Below are 9,624 nucleotides of genomic sequence, written 5' to 3'. Positions count from 1 at the left end.
AACAAGAGTGGCCCTCGTAGATGCCCAACTGGTATCCAATTGAGACTGAAGTGCCGCCACTTGAGCACAGAGGAACTAGGAGATCTACGCCCCAGTCATATATATGTGCTCAGTGGCACCCCTGTGGGAGGCCTAAATGGATTCCAGTTGTGTATCTTCCAGATTCTCTCATATTGTGGAGTGTTCAGTAGCTCAGTGGTTAGCTCTGCTGGCTCATGCTGTTCTGGTGGTCACTGGTTCGAAGCTTCTAATGCCAGAGTGAATGAAATTCACTCCATGTTTAGATAGAGTGAAGATAGACTCCATGTTTAGACCCAGGGCCATATCGTGTTAGAGAAAGTGTTCCTTGCAAGAATTGCTTATGTTTTGTGTAACTGCCTTTTCCACCTGACCAAGGTGGTGAACACTGAGCACTTGAGTCATGTCACTGGGGGACTCCCTCCCCTGGTGTAGGTGGGAGATATAACGGTGGACTCCCTCCCCTGGTGTAGGTGGGAGATATAACAGTGGACTCCCTCCCCTGGTGTAGGTGGGAGATATAACGGTGGACTCCCTCCCCTGGTATAGGTGGGAGATATAACGGTGGACTCCTTCCCCTGGTGTAGGAGGAAGATATAACAGTGGAATCCCTCCCCTGGTGTAGGTGGAAGATATAACAGTGGACTCCCTCCACTGGTGTAGGTGGAAGATATAACAGTGGAATCCCTCCCCTGGTGTAGGAGGAAGATATAACAGTGGAATCCCTCCCCTGGTGTAGGTGGGAGATATTACAGTGGAATCCCTCCCCTGGTGTAGGTGGGAGATATTACAGTGGACACCTTTTTTTTTAGCTTCTCCCGACTCTCCCATTTCTCTCCAGTTATTTAAATAAATGATATCGGGATTCGAGCCCAGTTTGACCCAAGTGGGAATATCTGGCTACCCGCGGCCAGATGCAGCGATAACGAACCCTGGAAACCCTGTGTATAAGACTATAAGACTTAATAAGATATAAGACTATAAGATTATAAGATAAGCAATAAGATTACCCACCTCACTTTTATTGCAATAAGGAAGCTTATTACATTGCGACCAAACTTAATGCAATTTCCGTCTCTTTTTGAAGATAGATTTTTGTCACTCAGAATACTTATGTTATTAGGTTATTGTCCTTTGTATTTGGTATTTGTTTATTTTTGTTTACTGATGTAATTACTTTACAAATGTGATTGGATTTACAGAAAAAGTTTCACACAAAGCTGTGTTTATATAACACCTCGGATGAGTTTGAATATCAGCAATTGCGGCCATTTGTTACGAAATTATAGCGCTTTGAACAGTGAAATATAGCTGGGGATTATTGGTGCATGTTTATATACTGCTTTGGATTATATATAATATATATATAATATATATATAATATATATAATATATATATATATAATATATATATAATATATATATAATATATATATATATATATATATATATATATATATATATATATATATATATATATATATATATATATATATATAAACAGCTGGTGTGGGACTACACATGTGTATCCACCCTGGCCCGACACCTATGTGGACTTCGGTGCTGATCAAGCAGGTGGGGCGGCCAACCACAGGGAAATTGCAAAATCAGTCAAATACAGGCGACTGGAGGGTCAATACACCTTTGTTCCCATAGCGTCTGAGACGCATGGCCCCTGGGGCAAGAGTGCCTTGGGATTTCTAAAGGAATTAGGCTCCAAGCTCATTGACGTCACCAGAGACCCAAGAGCTGCCAGTTTTTTGTTTCAGCGTCTCAGTGTGGCGATCCAGAGGGGCAAACGCCTGCTGCATCCTCGGTTCTTCTCCGGAAGCGGATGAGCTTCAAGAGATCAACAACCTTTGAGCACTCTTTGCATCAACCAATGTATATCTTGTAACCTTTAAGTACATACAATAAAGCAAAAAACAATCATAGGGAAGGGGGTGGTAGGAGAAAAGTACACATAAACTGTATTGGAGGGGATCTACATTCCCTCTAATGCGTTATGTGTGGTTTCCTGCGAGGCTAAGCGTCCCCCTTCTTCCAGCCAGAGATGGTATACTCCCTTCCCAAATTTTTCTTTATATATATATATATATATATATATATATATATATATATATATATATATATTGTGACGATAATCTCCTTCAAGAGATTGAGCCTGCTCTTCCCTCCACAATTACGTCGTTGAAATTATATAAAACTACTATGGAAGAAATGTCCAACAACGACAACAACACCAGCAAGGTTTGCCAGAGCGCAAAACGTATGCAGCCAGGGACACCTGTTCAGACTCAAACCGCCAAACTACCTGTTGATCGCTACCAGCTCCGCTGATTGGTCGCCGGTCTGGCTGCAACTGCACTCGCCCCCCCCATACTACTTGATGTCTGGGGTCCCCACGACCTCAGACCTCAGAATATTCTGTGCTTCCACAGTTAACACTTCTCCCGGCTAGACGTAAGCGTATACTGAGAGAGGTGGTAGCTTAAAGCCAATATTCCAGCACCTTACCTTTATTTTTGTATTGCACTTCTTGTTATTTTGTCTTAACGTAACTTTTCATTGTGTCATTTAATTATTCTTATTATTTTGATTGATTGATTTTATTATACGAATTTGTTTGTCCATTTTTTCATGTTTTGATTTATTTAACGTAATTAAAATTTCATTGTTAAAATTTACTTGTGTTTTGTGTGTCTTCTCCTTACCTTACCACAGACGAAGTTCCAGTTTTTCTGTTTTTTTTTTAATAACTATGTGACAAGGCCATACCCCTAGCCTTAAACAGCCGAACACCAACGCGTTACCGTCACAAGTTATATGGGGGCCTGTCCGGGAGCTTCACTCAGGTACTGGTGCCAAGTGGTAATTTATGGTAAGCGTATTTAACTTTGTTAAAGTAGCTTTACTATTTTTCATATTCAATTTCATTTTTTATAAGGTGCGGTGTATTGTGCATTACGAGAGTAACATATGGTGAAGGTGAGACAACTTTGGATTACGTGGTGACTGTAGGCCTCAGTCATACTCTTAATTGGTCATCTCTCCCTCCGTGTTATTACTCGTGTTTACCATCTTTGTCCCTTGAATATTTCTCATTTCTGACAGATCATCATATTGGTACCCTGGTACTGTGGTCTGCCCCGGGTCAAGAGTACCCAATCTTCTGCAATCTGACTGTAGGAGGACAAAGAGGGCCATAGTTCCTCTAGCTCGAACTTTAGTTGCTGAATTGGGACCTCAGCAGCAGTTCTCGTCACCAGTTGACACCTCGCACCCCTACACGTCAGTCAGAGATGATGATACATACAACGGTAGGGAATTAGCTTACTTTTCAGAGCACAAAAGTTTGCTAATTCTGTAAGTATCATATTAAATTCAGTAGGAAAAACTTGCTTTATGTCCTATAGAGACTTGGCAAGGTATGCCTACATCCTTGGACTACCAATTTTACTTTTGAAGCATTTAACTGTTTCATTTGTTTTCGAAACTCTGTTTCATTTGTTAGTAGGATTTTCTTGCCCTTATCCTCTTACATGAGTACCGGGTACAAGATTTCCTGCGCCCTTGATTTAATTTAATCATTTAACATCTTTTACTTAACTTTAATTGTTAAAGATCTCACAGGATAGGTATCAGTTGCCACGTTGTCCTGTTTCTGACATTCACTATTGAATATTCGTGTACCTTTATTTGCTAATTTCACCATGTTTCGTCTCCAAGCTTTCCGTACAAATCCAGCAGGTGAAATAGGGACTTTAAGTCGTGCCAAGAAGACTGAATTACAAACTCTTGCACATGAGTATCAACTAGAAGTTCCCTACCAAGCCAACAAAAATGACCTACACAACCTGTTGCTGGATTACTATTTAGAGCAAGGTAAGATAGACTCTGAAACTCATGAAACTTACTATATTGCAGAAAAAACTGATTTGGCAACGCTGAAACTCAAACTAGAGCTGGCCAAGATTGAACGTGAGCAGCAAAGAGAAGCAGCTGCCATACGAAGAGACGAACAAGAACGTGAAATCGCCCTCAAGGAACGTGAGTTTGCATTACTCCGTGAACGGGAACGAGAACAGCTTGAAACACTCCAGGAGCGGGAACGCTTACAGCTTGAAACCAAACAACGCGAGTTGGAGATGCAACGCGAACATGACAAGCAACAAGCGATTCTGGCTCTTGAGTGTCGTCAACGAGAATACACGTTGGAAACTTCACACCTCGCTCAACGCCAGCAAGCTACTGCCAATCTTCCCGTCAGTTTTAATATATCGCATGCAAGTAAGTTAATGCCATCCTTTGTAGAAGCAGAAGTTGATGTGTTTTTCACCACCTTTGAAACCCTTGCTAATCAACTCAGTTGGCCTGTCGACCAATGGGCCACACTTCTCAGAGTCCATCTTACAGGTAGAGCTGCAGTCACACTCAGTACTCTGGCGTCTGAGAATGACTACCACACTCTGAAACAAGCAGTGTTGGACGCCTACCTACTTTCCACCGAAAGTTATAGAAGGAAATTCCGTGACCACCTGAAGGCAAGTACCACTACCTTCCTTGAGTTTGCTAACACGAAACGGAGGTATTTCATGAAATGGCTGGAAGCAGCACATGTCTCTACTTTTACAGAACTCGTCAACCTGATGCTTGTTGAAGAATTCTTGAGGCGTGTGCCGCCTCCTGTCCGCCTCTACTTAGCAGATAAAGAAGAAACCGACTACCTGAAGTGTGCTAAGTCGGCTGACACTTACAGCCTCATCCACCGGCTGACACCCGAACCATCCTCCAGTAAGAAGTCGTGGTACAGTTACGAGAAGGTGAGCCCCGATCAAGCTGGTTCACAACTGTACTGCAAGTATTGTAGACTCTATGGACATACCATAGACAAGTGTGGTAAGTCTCAATACAAGGGAATCACTGACCAACAAAAACCCAAACCAACTCCTCCTAAGTCCGGTAAGCCTGTGATGAATGTTGGTGTTGATGTTAATGATCTTTCTCTTTTCAGTAACCACCTGTATACTGGAACTGTCTCTGCCAACGGTTCAAATCCGGAGGGACGTTTCAAATTGAAGATCTTGAGGGACACAGCGGCTCTTCAATCGATCATCTTGAAGTCGGCTGTGCCCAACATCACCTACACCGGAGAAACTGTCTTCATCACTGACCTCACTGCTACCACTCCATACCCTCTCGCCAGAGTCCACCTGGATTGTCCCTACGTGAACGGGGAAGTCCAAGTCGCCGTCAGGGAAAAGCCTTTTCCCATGCCTGGAGTGCAACTTCTCCTAGGCAACGACTTGGCAGAAGACCTGCAACCGACCAACCTGATCGTCATGGACAAACCCCAGGTGTGTAACTCTGTGCCAATAAACCCTATTCTAGAGTATGTTCCAGCAGAGGTTCAAGAGAGTGATGAAGTTTCTCCTCCGGTTCTCGTGACCACCCGTGCACAAGCCGCACGTCCACAGCCAGCTGACTCTACTGCTACCACTGTCCCTCAAGACCCTCAGAAACTCCCCCCGCATCTGACCAAGTTGGAGTTCCGTAAGTTGCAGAGGGAAGATCTTACTTTAACACCATTGTTTTTCCAGGCTGAGACTCAACCCGACAGTATTCCTGGGTTCTTCCTAGAGAACGACTTGCTCTACCGCAGATATAGACCCAGTAAACTGAAGGAGGAGGACGATTGGGCCAACATCGAACAACTTGTGATTCCCACCAGCCTGCGGCCCACTATTCTACACCTGGCCCACGGAGCATTCTCCCACTACGGCTTCAACAAGACTTACCATGGAATTCGTCAAGACTACTACTGGCCAGGTATGGTAAATAACGTCAAACAGTACGTAAAACAGTGTCATACATGTCAGATGGCAGGCAAACCGAACATCTCCATTCCCAGAGCGCCACTGATTCCCATACAGGTGCCTGTGGAACCTTTCCACAGACTCATAATAGACTGTGTTGGTCCTTTACCTCGGACCAGTTCAGGTAACGCCTACATCCTAACCATCCTGTGTCCTACCACCAGATTTCCCATAGCAGTTCCAGTGAAGAACATCACGGCTGCTACGGTTATAAAACATCTATTGAAGATCTTCACTCAATACGGATTTCCCAGGGAGATTCAAAGCGACTGTGGTACCAACTTCACCAGTGATCTCTTCAAAAGGACACTGGAGGAGTTCAACATCAAACAGGTATTGTCCAGCCCCTATCATCCTGCTTCACAGGGTTCTCTTGAACGTAGTCATCAGACTATCAAAGCACTCTTGAAAAAGTTTTGTAGTGAAACCTCGAAGGATTGGGATAAGCAGATTGACCTTATAATGTGTATTTTCAGAAGTCTCCCCAATGAGTCCCTAGGAGTATCTCCTTATGAGATGCTCTACGGCCGTAAGTGCCGTACTCCCCTTAAGGCTTTCAAAGACTCTCTCAGAGATGCCACCTTCAGTGAGCATCAGAATGTGCCCCAGTTTCTTCAAAACCTTCAACACATTCTAGAGAGAGTCCACCGTTTTGCCCATAATAATCTATTGAAAGCCCAGGTGAGAATGAAGACTCATTACGACCAGACCAGCAAAGTAAGAAAATTCAAGCCGGGAGACTTCGTCCTTGCCTATTTCCCTATCCCAGGTTCACCTTTACAAAACAGGTTTTCAGGACCCTACTGCGTCAAAGAGTGCAGGAATAATAACAACTACGTAATAGAGACTCCAGATAGGCGGCGGAAGACCCAGCTGTGCCACGTCAACCTCCTGAAGCAATATAATGGTACTCCTCCCACTGTCCTGACTAATTGTTCTACCTTCACAGAACCCTACATCCACAGTGAGACCTTCCCAGCTTCTCCTCCCGAAAGCACTGACAAGGAGTCAGCGCTTTCTAATTCCGAAATCCTTAATGATCTTCCCAAATGCTTTCAGGATAATAATCGTGCTCCTTTGCCCTCTTCTAATTCCACTCTCACCTCGTCAGATAAGCCCTTCATCCTCCATGTCGACGCCAATGGTACCGACGTTGGTGGTGTCGTGATGCAGCAACGAGCCGAGAAGAATACACCTGTCAGCGACTACTGCTACAAGGAACTACGGAACAATTGGCAAGGAGCTACTCTTCCTCATCCTGAAGCTTCAGCACTTCACTCCACACCTGAAAAGTGCTCGGTCCACCATCAATACGGACCACACCACCCTACACCTCCTGCAGCACGCCCACTTCTCATCTCAACGTCTTCTACTATGGGCTTGCTAACTGCAGAAATTCAACCTGGAGACACGCTATACCAAGAGTCTGACAACATCTTAGCCCATGATCTCTCCAGAGTTTATGAAGTAGAAGCGACTCCATCCATTACTCCACCACATAACGACGTACTTCTTCCAGAACCGCAGGCTTCGGGGGAGAGTTGTGACGATAATCTCCTTCAAGAGATTGAGCCTGCTCTTCCCTCCACAATTACGTCGTTGAAATTATATAAAACTACTATGGAAGAAATGTCCAACAACGACAACAACACCAGCAAGGTTTGCCAGAGCGCAAAACGTATGCAGCCAGGGACACCTGTTCAGACTCAAACCGCCAAACTACCTGTTGATCGCTACCGGCTCCGCTGATTGGTCGGCGGTCTGGCTGCAACTGCACTCGCCCCCCCCCCATACTACTTGATGTCTGGGGTCGCCACGACCTCAGACCTCAGAATATTCTGTGCTTCCACAGTTAACACTTCTCCCGGCTAGACGTTAGCGTGTACTGAGAGAGGTGGTAGCTTAAAGCCAATATTCCAGCACCTTACCTTTATTTTTGTATTGCACTTCTTGTTATTTTGTCTTAACGTAACTTTTCATTGTGTCATTTAATTATTCTTATTATTTTGATTGATTGATTTTATTATACGAATTTGTTTGTCCATTTTTTCATGTTTTGATTTATTTAACGTAATTAAAATTTCATTGTTAAAATTTACTTGTGTTTTGTGTGTCTTCTCCTTACCTTACCACAGACGAAGTTCCAGTTTTTCTATTTATTTTTAATAACTATGTGACGAGGCCATACCCCTAGCCTTAAACAGCCGAACACCAACGCGTTACCGTCACAATATATATATATATATATATATATATATATATATATATATATATATATATATATATATATATATATATATATATATATATATATATATATACTTGAAAGTTCCAAATGCCCTTGCTGGGACTAATTCTTCTGCCAGGGTAATGCAAAGCTGAGTGCTGTACCATTGTACCACCACCCCACAAAGCTGAGTGCTGTAACACTGTACCACCACCCCACAAAGCTGAGTGGTGTACCACTGTACCCCCACCCCACAAAGCTGAGTGCTGTACCACTGTACCCCCACCCCACAAAGCTGAGTGCTGTACCACTGTACCACCACCCCACAAAGCTGAGTGGTGTACCACTGTACCCCCACCCCACAAAGCTGAGTGCTGTACCACTGTACCCCCACCCCACAAAGCTGAGTGCTGTACCACTGTACCCCCACCCCACAAAGCTGAGTGCTGTACCACTGTACCCCCACCACACAAAACTGAGTGCTGCACCACTGTACCACCACCCCACAAAGCTGAGTGCTGTACCACTGTACCACCACCCCACAAAGCTGAGTGCTGTACCACTGTACCACCACCCCACAAAGCAGAGTGCTGTACCACTGTACCACCACCCCACAAAGCAGAGTGCTGTACCACTGTACCACCACCCCACAAAGCTGAGTGTTGTACCACTGTACCACCACCCCACAAAACTGAGTGCTGCACCACTGTACCACCACCCCACAAAGCTGAGTGCTGTACCACTGTACCACCACCCCACAAAGCAGAGTGCTGTACCACTGTACCACCACCCCACAAAGCTGAGTGCTGTACCACTGTACCACCAGCCAACAATAAGCATGGGGAGAGTCTTATGCACTCATATAACCCCATGCCCGAGTGCATTCGGGTGATGTGGTCAACTATTTCCTCTAGTCCAGGTTTAAGCCACAGAACATAAGCTAAGGGAACCCAAGGGTTCCTAAGCCAGAGCCGGACTACTTGGCCTAGTATGCAAGGGGCCCATTTGACTAACAGGCAGAGTGATTTTCGTTATTTTTAACTATTTATTTTCAAATTTGTTTATTCTAATCAATTTTTTATTATACTAAGAACATGAACTACTGACGTTGCTAGGTTAGGTTGGTGGAGGTGTGTAGCATATGTATAAATGGTGTGTACTGTGGTGGGTGGACTGTGTACCATACAACGGTGTAACTAGGTACGGTACTGGTACGGTTCGGTACGGTGTAACTAGGTACGGTACTGGTACGGTTCGGTACGGTGTAACTAGGTACGGTTCGGTACGGTGTAACTAGGTACGGTACTGGTACGGTTCGGTACGGTGTAACTAGGTACGGTTCGGTACGGTGTAACTAAGCTGATACTGTTCCTCCTGTGAGGTGTACAACTTGTGCTCGTGTGGGGCGTGGAGGGTGTAGGCAGTCAGAAATGATCACGTATCTGCTGTAAGAGGTTAACCAGAAAGCAGAGGACACGAAAGATGGTGTAACTTAAATGTCAC

Source organism: Procambarus clarkii, chromosome 4 (assembly GCF_040958095.1).
Source record: "Procambarus clarkii isolate CNS0578487 chromosome 4, FALCON_Pclarkii_2.0, whole genome shotgun sequence".
Classification (NCBI taxonomy): Eukaryota; Metazoa; Arthropoda; class Malacostraca; order Decapoda; family Cambaridae; genus Procambarus; species Procambarus clarkii.
This window is presented reverse-complemented; position numbering follows the sequence as displayed.